Source organism: Dermochelys coriacea, chromosome 8 (assembly GCF_009764565.3).
Source record: "Dermochelys coriacea isolate rDerCor1 chromosome 8, rDerCor1.pri.v4, whole genome shotgun sequence".
Classification (NCBI taxonomy): Eukaryota; Metazoa; Chordata; order Testudines; family Dermochelyidae; genus Dermochelys; species Dermochelys coriacea.
The window spans coordinates 85,196,825-85,210,258 of NC_050075.1; the positions used below are offsets into that span (position 1 = coordinate 85,196,825).

The 13,434-nt window shown below is 42.5% G+C and overlaps 1 protein-coding gene and 1 long non-coding RNA gene across 2 annotated transcripts in view; one reads left to right on the forward strand and one right to left on the reverse strand.

The window, feature by feature from the left end:
- The window catches only part of SLC44A5 (solute carrier family 44 member 5), a 189,986-nt gene that overhangs the window by 59,631 nt on the left and 116,921 nt on the right, over window positions 1–13,434 (forward strand).
- The window catches only part of LOC122455605, a 68,235-nt gene that overhangs the window by 53,510 nt on the left and 1,291 nt on the right, over window positions 1–13,434 (reverse strand). The window lies entirely within an intron of this gene.

Consider the following 13,434-nt stretch of genomic DNA (forward strand, 5'->3'; position numbering starts at 1 on the left):
TGTGCTTACACTGTTGAAATAATAGACCTTCCACAAAGGTCTGAGGCAGCTTACTCTAAAATTAAACTAGTTAGTATCACAGCTAATATATCTTATTGTTACAGCAGTATAGGAGCCACAGAACAGAGAACATCAAAGAGGAAGTAACTCAAAGTTCCTCAAAGGCAGGTTTGTCTTAAGCGTATGAGACAATCCTAGAATCCTGCTTGAATATCTCTGGAATTGGATTGGCCTGCAGTTTTTGCATCCCTAATGGACTTGCTAGAACAGTTTGAGTCAGCAAAATCAATGCTCTAGGCTTGGTAGAGAGACAAGATGGGTGAGAAAATATCTTTTTATTGGACCAACGTCTGCTGGTGAGAGAGACATGCTTTCAAACTGCACAGAGCTCTTCTTCAGGTCTGAGACCTGTACTAAAAGTGTCTAGGCTTGGTAGTCCTCTATATTATTGCAGCTAGCTGGTACAGAGGGACTGAATTCCCATGGAAGATATGTGTTGATTTTCAAGGGCTTAGTTTCAGTGCTGTTTTTAAAAACTACTTTTTATAAGGCTTTGATTCCAAATACTCCTCTCTGGTTAGAAGAACTTTTAATATAACTTCTGTAAAGCACTACTCTTACTGTAAACTTCACATTATCTTGAGAGTGTTGAAAAATGCTTATGAGTGATTTCCAGAATAACCCCCCCGCCCACCAGATTGAATGCAAAATAGTAATTCAATCAAGTGGTATTCTAAAGCTGAAAAGTACAGTTTGAATGGTTTATGAATAGCACCACAACAGACATTAAATTACAGCCCATATAACTACGAGGACTATGAATACTAGATACATAAAACACTTTTATTATCAGTTTATTACCTATAAGGTTGAGCAAAACGAAAATCCATCCACCAGAGCAGGGCTTCCAACACATATTGTGCAGCGGGATTATAATATATATGTGGAGAAGAGTTTGAGGTTCAAAATGGAGAAGGATTTGAGGGCATGTGATTTAGGAAAATGAGGAGGATTAGAGGACATATGATACAGGAGAAAAAGGATTACAGTGCATGTGACTCAGATTACGGGAACATAAATTGTAAACCCTCACACATTTTATTTATATTTTAATCAGAGGAACTCCCTGGAGATCTGCTTTTTAACAAGGGAATGCTATCTTAACAGAACAGTCATTTTAGCAGAATTAGAAAGGAAGTGCATAGTCTGTTAGCTAAGGCATAGATGATGGAAATGTTATCATGCAATAACACATAGACACGTTACCTTGGGGTGTTAATATCTCATATTCCAGTTTAAGAGCCAAGAAAATCCTGCTTGTTAATTGCAGTTTTTAAAATATATATATACAGAAACCAATTATGTTGGTAAAATTGCTAGCTAATAGTGATTTTTTAAAAAAGATTTGAATAGATTATTGAACTCTTTGCAATATTTAATGTCTATCCAGAATGAGTTTTTGCTTTTTCTCTCCTTTTTAAAGAAAGTGGGTTAATGTAATGCTCAGGAAGGAAAGCCTAGCATACACAGGCAATGTGGAAGCTTCCCCTCACCACACTTCCAATCCAAACTGGCAAAGCCCTTTGCTATCCCAGCCCAGAGGCTCTTCAGAGCTGAGGGCATATCTACACTTACCTCCGGAGCGATTGATCCAGTGGGGGTTGATTTATTGCGTCTAGTGAAGATGCAATAAATCAACCATCAAGCACTCTCCCGTCGACTCCAATACCCCACCGGAGTGAGAGGCGTAGGCGGAGTCGACGGGGGAATGGCAGCAGTCGACCTACCGCAGTGAAGATACCATAGTAAGTAGATCTAAATACTGTGTTGTTCACGTAGCTGAAGTTGCGTAACTTAGATTGATTCCCCCTCACAAACCACCCCCCCCACCCAGTGTAGATCAGGCTGCACTGTGATGGTTTAGTAATGAAGACAAATTCTCACTTGAAGCGACCAAACTTATTTTAATGTGCAACCTTCTCAAGATCCCAAGAGGTCAGACTGGGGTAATGAGCTACTGATCTCTCATTTACTTAAGTACTGTATTTGGAGCCCAGTCTTGCAGCTGTTACTGATCTCAGTAAGATCAGTCTGAGTCTGGGTTACATGATCAGTCAGTGAGGGCCCAATCCTGTGAGGTGCTGAGTGTCTCTGAAAAGTGCTAGGTATGCAGGATTGGGTCCTTTATTAGCAGTAACTTCAGTTAAAACTAAAATATCCTTTAGTTTATATCCCATAGGGCATCCTGTACCTTACTCTTAAAAATTCCAATCCTTCCAAGCACTTAAGTACATGCATAACTTTAATTACTCAGGTGCTTAAATGCTTTGCTACATTTGGTTGGGCCATAGGCAGATTCTGTCCTCGATCTGACATTGGATAGGTCATTAATGTACTGCAATCACTTGAGGAAGATGTCAGCCAAATTCAGCACTCGGAACAACCTGCTCAGAAAGTTTGGCTGGCTGGCTCAACCTGGGCTGCGAGCACCTGGGCACTTAGAAGATCAGCCTTTTCCCTCTGCTATTCAACAGCAGAGTACTGTGCTCCTGTCTGGTGTCACTCATCTCACACAAGGCTGGTCAATGTAGAGCTTAGCAAAGCTATGTGTATTGTTACTAGGACTTTGCATGCGACTCTTAGTAGCGTAATGCCTTGCCATGTTCGCCGTTAGAAGGCGTTTGTCATGCTGCTGTCCAAGATCCATGAGAACAGCAACCTGGCTTTGTGCCACCCACCAGCTCACCTGTCTTCTAGATGCCCTTTATGGTCATCTGCTTGGCACAAGAAGTGGTCGGCAATGACAGTTGTTAATCACTCGCTCGTCACTGACCCAACCATCTGTCCACCAGGTTTTGATCTGCCAAGGGACCTCTGCCAAGGCATTTCTGAACTGGTTTCAAGTAGGACAGGGCAACTGTGTGGCCAATCTGTATACATGATGTTTTCAAATGTCCCACGATGCGGCTGCGGTCAACTTCAGACGGTCAAATATCCTTGATGAGTGCCCACTGACTTATTTCGATGTAGAGCTACCGGCGCTCCATCTGGCTGATAATGATGCCATCAAATGCCTGGGCATATTGCATATGCTCTGAGAGAGATCCCCCTGATCTTGCAAACAAAGATGGAAATTACTTGGGTGCTGACATAACCCACTCTAATTACAATTTTTCTTTGGGACATTTATCAGATGCTACTAAAGAAGTTCTGTTTCTTAAAAATACCTTTGAAGGTAGGGCATTTCCAATGGAAAATATATGGTGGTAGATTCAGCAGACAGTTACAAGGCTGAAGAGCCCATTTTGCTGCATTTATTTCTGCTACTGATTTCTAAAAAATTATCTTGCTAGTTTCAGTACTTTGGCACTGACCAGCAGAACTTCTCAGGTTTAAACTTGGTCAACTGTTGGGAGAGAGAGGAACTCCAGTTATACTTCTATCCTGCTTTTTGTAGCTCATTTAAAATATCTTTTAATTGTTGCATAAAAGAATAACAATTCTTAAAATCTCCTTCCCCACTCTTGATTTAACCTGTTGGTCTGTTCTCTGGAGGCTTCTTCCACTGCAAATCTTGTCTCTGAGAAGTGTATCTTTACTCAGGCCACATCTCAATATGCTAACATTAATTCGTCCATCTAAACAGAGTTTTGCCATTAGACTTCAGTGAGAGCAGGATTGGGCTTTTCGTGTCATTTGTGAACAAAGTTTGGAGAAGCTGTCAGAAGTGGTTATGGCAACTTGGAGAAAGACATTCTTCCCACCTAGATGATAATACTCATGAGCCTGAACCAGAACCTCAGATCTGACAAATTCCCACATTTTGGGTCGGTCAAACAAATGAATTTGGTTTCCAGTTTTGCATTTTTAGCCCATTTCTGATCTCACTCCCGCTGAAGTCAATAGCAGAAATCCCACGAAGGGAACAGAAGTGGGCTGGATTTGTAAGCAGCTCTCTTGAACAGGATTTCTTTAGCTTTCCATTCATTCCATATTATAGAAAGAGCCAACATAGGTGAGTGTGTGTGGGTGTAATTTTCGCTTTACCAATTCCATGCAACTTTGGGCTGGTCCACATACAGTTTTGTGTTTTTTAAAAAGTGCTCTTACTATATCAGTTTAGAATCCCATAAACTTTTGAGAATAAACTATGCTGATATAAGCACCTTTATACTGCAACAATACTATTGCAGTGTATTGCTTTAAATATGTCAGTTTTTAAACTGATATAACAGTACAAAAACTGTGTTCAGACAAGCCCTATGTTGCACTAAGCAGACACTAATGTAATCTACAAAGTGTTTTGCTTTCAAGAACACCTAAATATTATAAAATAGATGTAGTGCATCTACTTTGATGTCAAAAAGAAGATAGATTATCACCCATCAATGAATGCTTAAATAAGTAATACAGCATCTGTTAGAAGAGCAGCTGACTTTGTGTAAGACTATACCTCATACCAAGTTCACTGTGTGAGCTAATGTGGATCCTTCTATGTGAGGTATGTGTGCAGTGTATAGGTTGAAAGGGCCCTATTAGTATTGAGTTCACCATTCATGAGCTTTTAAAAACTTTATGTTCTTGCTATTAAATCCTAACCAGTCAGAACTATATTCAGATAATGAGGATTTTTTTAACCTGAAACCAGCGACAATGTATAATGACATTATTTTCTAAATGTCATGATATTGGTAACTTGGTGGTAGTTTCTGTTATAAAATGCTAAAATGTTCGGAAAAAAATGTAAGTGATGTTGGAGTATTTGACTTTCAATATTCACGTGCCCCAGTAACTGAGCCTAGCTGAAAGTTGTATGGGGTTAACTATGCCATACAACTTTGTCTGAAAGAGCAGTTACACTCTGAGGGGGGCTTCCTAACCAGAGAATGGCAACTTTCACAAGCCATGTCTCAGTTCTAAAAACACACTGTTTTGTTTAAATTCAGGCTTCTTATTCTGGTTGAATTTTTATAAAAGGGAAAAGAAAGATTGAAGACTGGTTTTTGTTAGTGTTTGGTGAATGGAAAATCGTGGAATAAAGGGCCACTTCTGACCATTACTCTAAAGGTTTTATTTGATCAAGCAGATGTTTAAATTCAAATCGGCTTGTGTTATCATTTTGTGAATATATTCACTGTTAGCCACATAGAGCTGCTGTTAGTGTAAAGCTGCACAGAACATCCTACAATAAATGGCAATGGTTGCAGAGATGAAGGCAAAATAAATGTAGAGTGTGTTCTAATATGGCCGCCTATTAAAATATTAGTACTAATTAACATAATGTTACAAGCTCCACTTGTAACTCCATGCCTGGCGGTTCAAGCACAACCATTCAGAGCTGGTGCACTGTTCATTGTAACAGACAATGTGCTGCACATGGACTATTCAGAAAGGCTAGTGCTCATATTCATGCAGTTTGTATGTGTTATAGAGCCATTAATTTTAATACAGTTGCCCTCATTTTTAAGGACATCTGTTAAAAGAACAATAGACTTAAAAGTCCACATATCTCCAGGGAGCCATTATCTGCCTGTATCGTGATAATTCGTTTTTTAAAGAACTCTGCCTGCTTATAAAATATATTGAAATGGTAATTATCTAATGATAGGTCTTTTTTTTTTGCCCTTTAAGATTTGTCTATTGTTTCCTGAGCCTAATTTTCAAAATTGTGCACAGCTGTGAATAAAAGTGCATGTGCAATTGCTTTCTTAATTTGCATGTATAATCACTGAGAGTGCACAAGCAGATTTATTTACACATGCAAATAGCCAGTACACAATTTGAATATTGTAACAAATAATGGTAACCAGAGACTTGTGCAATGTGAAAGCTGTTCAGACTGTTATGGTGAATTTACTAGACACAGCTCTGCATACAAGATGTAATGGTATTTCATAACTGTCCAGGCAAAGCAACAGTTCAAATGATTGCATAGCGTATTCTTATAAGAGGATATAATTGTACTAATTTTAAGTTAAATAAACTTGAGTTTTTATTGTGTAGTTCTATGGGAAGGATTAATTAGTCATTCTCTGTGTAATTGTTTTGCACTGCTTTTAGTCATGCTTGTGCCATCGGTTTAAAAGTAAGGGCAGAATTTGGCTTGTTCTATTTCTTCTCACCAAATTTCCTTTTGAGAAGATTCCTACGCAGAGAGGCAAGATCTCTGAAGAAAAGAAAAGGAAGATGCAGAGGAATGCCAACTAGCAGTACACAGACTACTTATGCTGTACAAGAGAATGATAGCAAGAACTGGCTATTCATATCACATAATGCAAGGAATGGAGTCTGAAATGTAGAGAGATAAAAAGTACAGATAAGAAAAATAAGTTGGTTGGTTTGAAACTTTTGGTTTTTGAGATTTCATTCTCAGACCAGTCATTGTGTTAAAAATGATTGGGGGAAAAATGGGTAAAAGCATGTAGTCGCTTTCGTGTTTTCACCCCTATGAAGGGGGACATTGATGGATGCTCAAGTCACACTCCCCGTTAGCACCCGGCCCGAGCTGGGGAAGCTAATGATTCAACCAGCAGTCCAAATTCAGTGATGAATCTGGTCATATGCCGCCTGAGGCATGTTGTGCATATGCTAAGAAGAAGACTCCTATGAACTGGAAATGCAATCATTTTGGAAAATTAAACATTACCGACAAGTATTATGGAGCAATAGGATACAAATTATTATTATAACCATTCTGCATCAGACATTCATGCACCATTTATCTTTTATGATATCTAAAGTCTAATTTTCACAAAGAATCCCTGCTGCTACAGCTCAGTGAGTAGGACTGAGGACAGGCAACATCAGGCATTCTTAGTCTAACTCACTTGTCATTAGAATAGCTAAAGCATAGATGAGGTGTCAAGATTGTAGGGGTTTCATTTCCAGTTCTGCTAGCTATCTAGCTTACTGTCTGATGCTGGGCAAGTAAGTGAGGGCCAGATATTCAAAATTGTGCATTCACATTTGTGCACCAGGCTTGTATGTGTAATTACTGAGATGCATTTGTGAATCAGGTAATCGTGCAGTCAGATAGTTAGTTATGGGTCTGGCTGGCCATTTGCTGGAACAGTTTTTCAGCATACATGTACAAATGCAATAATGACATATACATTTTTGCGCATTTAGTTGTGAAAATCTGGCCCTGATGATACTCGCATTCAGTATGTTACAGCATAAAATAAACTAGAAGAAATTACAGCACAGTGAGATATTGATCTGCATCTGACAGACATTACAACACAACCAGGGCTGCAGACTCAGATGGAGGGGAAAGGCAATAGCAGTCTTCCCCCCCATTCTTCTAGATTAACCGAAGAAAAGAACCTGGACCCAGAAGTCTTCCCTGTTTTCTGATTCTGAGCTCCTTCCCAGTTTACCAGCAACTGTGTCCTAAATCTTATTCCAAATTGTCATTTGCTCCAATTCACAGGTCAGCACAGTCTAGCTTTCTGGAAGAGAAAGCATCTAAAACCTATACAAAGTATGTATCAAAAACAGACATCCCTATCCTGCTGGATTAACACTTAAATACAGTGGAACAAGGACGAGATGTAAGAGTGGCTTGTAAAGCAAGAAAACACCCCACATGATCAGCCTCCCACACAATTGCATATGACCAAGACTCGCACCTTTTGTGGAGTGGCAAAATCTAGAGAGGCCTAATCCCACTGCCCTCGCTTTGACTAAACTCCTCTTGATGTCTTTCCTGTTCTGTTGATGTTCAGTTACATTTTTACTTCTGTGAGTATTGTCCAAGGAAAGATGGTGAGAAGGGATCGAAAAAGAGAGCGTTGGAACACATGGAGATAATCTGCGTGCTCTTTTCACCTCTGCAGAGGAACATATGGTTGCATGCATTTTGGCTTATGTCAAATGCCTGATGCAGACTGGTGCAGGTTCATTAGCAGTATACTGGTAGCCATGCAGTCCTCTGGAAATGGCTTGAATTGCTACATGCTATAAATTAAGAATGGGAGTCTCTCTTGGGGCTAAGAGTAATTTATATCCCAAATCCTTTTTTCAGAGGGAGAGATGAGGCATTTCAAGGTAACAAGTTTGTCAAGCACCCGCTGATTTTTTGGGAGACTTCTTTTGCTTGCTGTTACAATAATTTTTAAAACGAAATTCTAGCTATCATGGATCCACAAGGCCTTTTACCTTTACACAGTCTTTGGCAGTATACCCATGTAGTGCTAGGCCCTCCACTTTGTGCAAGGAAGAGTCCTGCGGCTCTGCTACTCCCAGCGGGACCTGCAACTCCATCCTTATCCCCACAAAATTCAGTTTTCATGGAGGGAACCCATTCCCTATAAGGGTATCCCTTCTCCCACAGGAATCTTTCCTGCAGATCTTTGTACAAGGTCTATACTGCCAGAGTGTTTTGGGCTAAGGTGCTTGAAGCACCACAGGTTTGGCAGGAGTATTTTGAGAAAAAACGAGGTTTATACATAGTTGTGAGTTATTGGTTTTATTGAAGGTTAGTGATTTATTTGTAATGGGGATTTTAAGCATTGCAGTTATGAAGGCGGGGAACCTAGCACATTGGAGCTTTGCTTGGGACGGAGTTTAACGGAGGGGCAGACAGTTAGCATTAATAAGTATTATATAGAAACAGCTTATGAATATAGAATTAGGTATTTTTTAAAGGGGGGATTTTTGCTACCTGGCGAAGGGCTATGCAAAGCAGCTGTGTTTTTTAAGAACTATTTATATTTCATAATAACAAAGCAGCTGTGTTTTTTAAAAACTATTTTTATTTTATAATAATGAAGCAGCTATTTATGTTTTATAGTAATTTTTTGGCTTGAGAAAGCGGAAGTTTTTTGGCTAGGCTGTAACAAAGCTTTTTGCAGTTTTTTACATTTTTTGCTTTTTTGGGTGACGCTAAGGACCATGAGGATGCAGTGCGGAGGGAAAACCACATACAGCATTGGGAAACTAGGCCACGACCGCAAAGGCAGCAAAAATATAAGCTAATAAGGCCAATAAATAGGCCTTGAACAAGATAGGCAGCCCAATTTTGTAATGTGAAGAGCTAGGACCAAAGCCAGGTGTCTTTTTGCTGTTGGCGGATTCCTACTGCCAACTGACTGAGTTGTTGTAAAATGGCTTTAATGGAGGGCCGGGCGTTTGTTACATTAAAGCAGCACATATCAGCAAACTCCTGGCATGGATGGCTGTGTTGGAGTAACAAATAATTAATAGCTAGCTTATTTTGCAGCATTTTTTGGCATACTTTGCTTAACTTGTGTGAAAGGAGTGCGAGGACTGTAGAGGTTAGGTTGATAGCTTTTGCGACAGCACATGCAAGGTGTTTTACTGCATGATAATTATGCACTACCAATTTAGGAATGCCAATTAACGAAAAAGCAAGGGCAGCCGCTTTGGCCTTGGAAAATAATGTCACGTTGGCTTTATAGGTGGAGTTAAGAGGGATGGTGTCTCTCCGGTGGTGGGAAGAGACTTGTGAAGGATGTGGAAAAATGAGGGGGACCACATGGCCAAGGGCACAGGGCCCCCCTGAACTATTGGCTGGAATGAAAGAATAAGCGGTCCTGCCACATAAGAGAAACCATCCTGTGGGCAATTTTATATGCTTGTATGCAAATGAAACCTTAGTGCTTTTATTATAGATTAACTTTATATTGGTGTGATTTGCCCCAACGTGTCTGGCATTTACAAAGAACATACAAAAGAAGGCAACAGTTACATTGGCTAGACGAAAGGAATACATAGACGCGTCTAAATTATATTGGGCGGGATTTAAAGCATACAAATTTATATATGTAATAGTTTTATTTAATTGTTTTTAGTAAGGAATAGTGCTGGATGAGGGTTAGGTTTGCGCAGACGTTGATGAAACAGGTTTTTATTACTGCACCTACAGCATACGCGGTAAGCAAAACGACGTTGCATTAACAGCACTTTGGGCTAACACCAACCAGGTATTTACAGAGGAGGTGGTAGCTCCTGCAGCGGTGATTTTTATAAGGAGCACCGTGACAAACGGGAGAGAGAGACGATGCGGGGATAGTTTTTCCCTTTTGGGAGTATGTATGCCCATTGTTTTTTTTTTTTAGTGGTGAGGACTATGGCGGCCTGTGATTTTCACTGCGGTACCATTTACCATACGTTAGCCAATATGTGCAACTTGGTTTTGCTTGGTTTTTAGACCTACGGGAGGTAAAGGGAACAGATTACACTGGGCTTTTCTTTGCATTGGCCGCCACATTTTTTTGGGCTTTGGAGGTGTTAACCTTTGTCTGGGTGTTTACATGTTGCACGGCTAGAGGGGCTTGTCGGGCATAGCGCAGGAGTTGCTGCCAGAGCGCCGCTCCCCATAGGGGCCAGCCTGTGAGTTTTTAACCCTTCGCCTTTTACGCAGTTATTTAGGTACGGAGGCTTTTGTATAATATCTAGTTGTTTGTATTTATTAATGCTAACATGTGTTGGACTTTTTTTTTGGCCAGCGAATTGCTAAGGGTACATAGGGGCATTGGTCCCCCGCCTCCCTCCCGTGTGTGGCTGCTGCAACACATGGAACGGAGGACCTGACACGCCCTTAATATGAGCACGGCAGTTTTTACTTGGCTGGTGGAGCAGAGGGCTCCGCTGGCTTGGTTTGCTTTATATATATATTTGGTATTATGTTTGGTGGGGGCAGCTGCATTTATTGCTTATATAAGTTTGCCGTTGGCTTTTTATTGATTTTTTTTGTGAGAGACATTAGCCTGCAAGAGATCTAGCTACAAGGGTTTTTGGGGCACCTGAAACTTTTCTTTTTTTCTGTCCCCCGCCTTGCTGCCCCTTTGCAGCCCGTATGGCTTTTGGCCTAGCACCCGCTAAGGCAGCCTTTAATTGCATAAGGGTGTCTGCCAAGTCTTCCACGCACTTATTGTTTGCCATGACGACTGCAAGGAGGGAAGGTTTTAATTTATTAGGGGCTAGGCGTAATATTGTGGCTTTAATTGATTTTGTTATTGGTATATTGTTTGGCCCCATTTTTTCGCCTGTGGAGACAGCCCAGGCCATTTTTAATTGACGGAGGGCTTGCACCCCTTCCAGAACGGTTTTTTAGGGGCGCGCCTGTGCTTTTAATTTTCCCACCGAGGGGTAGGCCGCCTTCACTGCAGCCGTCAAACAGCGGTACAATGAGGGGCTTTTGATTTTTTGTTTTTTGGCCTGCGGCTGCGGCGACTTTGCCAATTGTGCACGTACCTGAGAGTCTTGCGATAGGACCCCTAACTGCTGAAATTTATAAGAAAGCAACAAAACCGTGTTACCTGCATTGTTTTTAGACCCTTACGAGCCACTGCAGGACGCTCTTTTTGTGCTATTGTTGGAATGTTTTTATAATTTTTTGCAACTTATTTGTTTTAAACGTGCGGACAACTTCTGGTTGTAGGGCGCCTTTTTGCACCCACAACTCCCGGACTGGGCGTGCCAGAGCCACGGCAGGGGATTCCTCCTCCCCCTTGTCCAAGGATGAGGAGTCCCAAATGTTTTTATTCCTAGTCTTGGGGTTCTAGGAGGGGACAGCGGTCACCGCGCGCACCTGGACGGTGGTTACCGGCTGCTGCCCGTGCCTGAGGCGCCTTTTATTTATTACCCGGGCAACCAACACTTCGCAGCGTCGTGTCAGCTCCTGGGCGCGCTTCGCCTGGGAGGTGACAACGTCTTGAGCCACGGCACGGGCCTCTGCCTGCGCCGTGCATTTTTGAGTGTTTTTTTTTTTTTAGTGCTTGCTGTAAGCGGAGCACCTTTTTATTTTGGGCCCGGACGGTGGTCAGGAAGAGCCACCCTAGGTTCCCCATTGTCCGCCGCTCCGTCTTAGAGCGCCAGTTGGCTTGTAACCATTGTAACCCTTTTACCAGCTGCACGGGCGTAACCCCCGCAGCCTGTTGAAACTCCAGCCAATCTGCCGGGGCAGCCCACCTGGCCATGATCCGCGCTACCGGCCCCCAGCGCTCCGTCGGGGGCCATCCTGATATGCACTGTAGGGTCAGCGGTGGCTTCCCCACTTCCCCTACCTTCGGCCAAAGCGGCATCGCTTCTTAGAGTACCCTGCTCGCTGCGCCAAATGTTCTGGGCCAAGGTGCTTGAAGCACCACAGGTCCGGCAGGAGTACTCTGAGAAAACGAGGCTTACACACAGCTGTGAGTTATTGGTTATACTGAAGGTTAGTGACCCACCCGTAAGGGGGACTCCAAGCGTTGCAGTCATGGAGGCGGGGAACCCAGCACACCGGAGCTTTGCCTGGGACGAAGCCCAACAGAGAGGCAGACAGTCAGCATTAATAAGCATTATACAGAAACAGCTCATGAATATAGAATTAGGTATTTTTTAAAGGGGGGCTTTTTGCTACCTGGCGAAGGGCCATGCAAAGCAGCTGTCTTCTTTAAGAACTATTTATATTTGCAATAACAAAGCAGCTGTGTCCTTTAAAAACTATTTTTATTTTATAATAATGAAGTAGCTATTTAGGTCCCACAGTAACCTTTTGGCTCGAGAAAGTGGAAGTTTTCTGGCTAGGCCATAACAAAGTTTTCCGCAGTCCCTTACACAGAGCTAGCTATCATTCTCAGCTTCTCTGAGGAGGACTCACTCTGATGCTCTGTTTGAAACTCTGCTGCTGGGGCAGGGAGAGTAACCTGTCCATCCTCACTGGCTGGAATTTGAGTCACAGCACTTCTAAGCTGTACCTCAGTTTTCCTACTTCTGGCTGGAGTCTCAGCCCCAGCTCTGTCCAGTTCTGCCCCAGGGAGTGCATTCTCCCAAGCAAAAAGCAGCAGCTTTCTAGCCCCATGCATGCTGGTCTGAGTCCCTATGTGAGGACACGGTGATATTCTCTGGCTCTTGGTAAGAATCAAGGCTCTTCGGTCTCTGCCAGGCTAGTCATCCAAATCATTTCCTATCAGCACCCCCATAGGTAACTGGTCATGCACCCCAACCTCTTTGTGCCCCTTCTTGGTACCCCATTTCAAGTATATCTTTGGGACAGGCACCTTAACTGGGGATCCAAACACCCCACCCAGGGTTAGATACTCATTGGTACAAACTTATTGGGGTCAGCTATGTTAGGGAGAGCCAGAGTTACCTCAGCACTCATGTCCCACAAGTCCTGGACCTTTGTCCATTCCCCTCTATGCCCCCCCAAGCCTCCTGCCTACACCCACTACTTGGCCTGAGGAAGCCCTGTGAATTTGGTACACCAGAGCCTAAGGGTTAAACTCAGCAGCCTATACTTTTTACCTCCTAGAGGAGCTAGTGGGGAGGCCCTCTCCCTCTGGATCCTCCATTATACCGTTAGTACCAAAGACTTGAGGAGCTGACATTCCCTCCAGTTGTATTTCCTAGGTTAACCCTTAGCGGACCATGGCCAGACCCCAGGAAATTGAGCCTCAGGTACTCTGCCCACTTATGCCCAGGCCT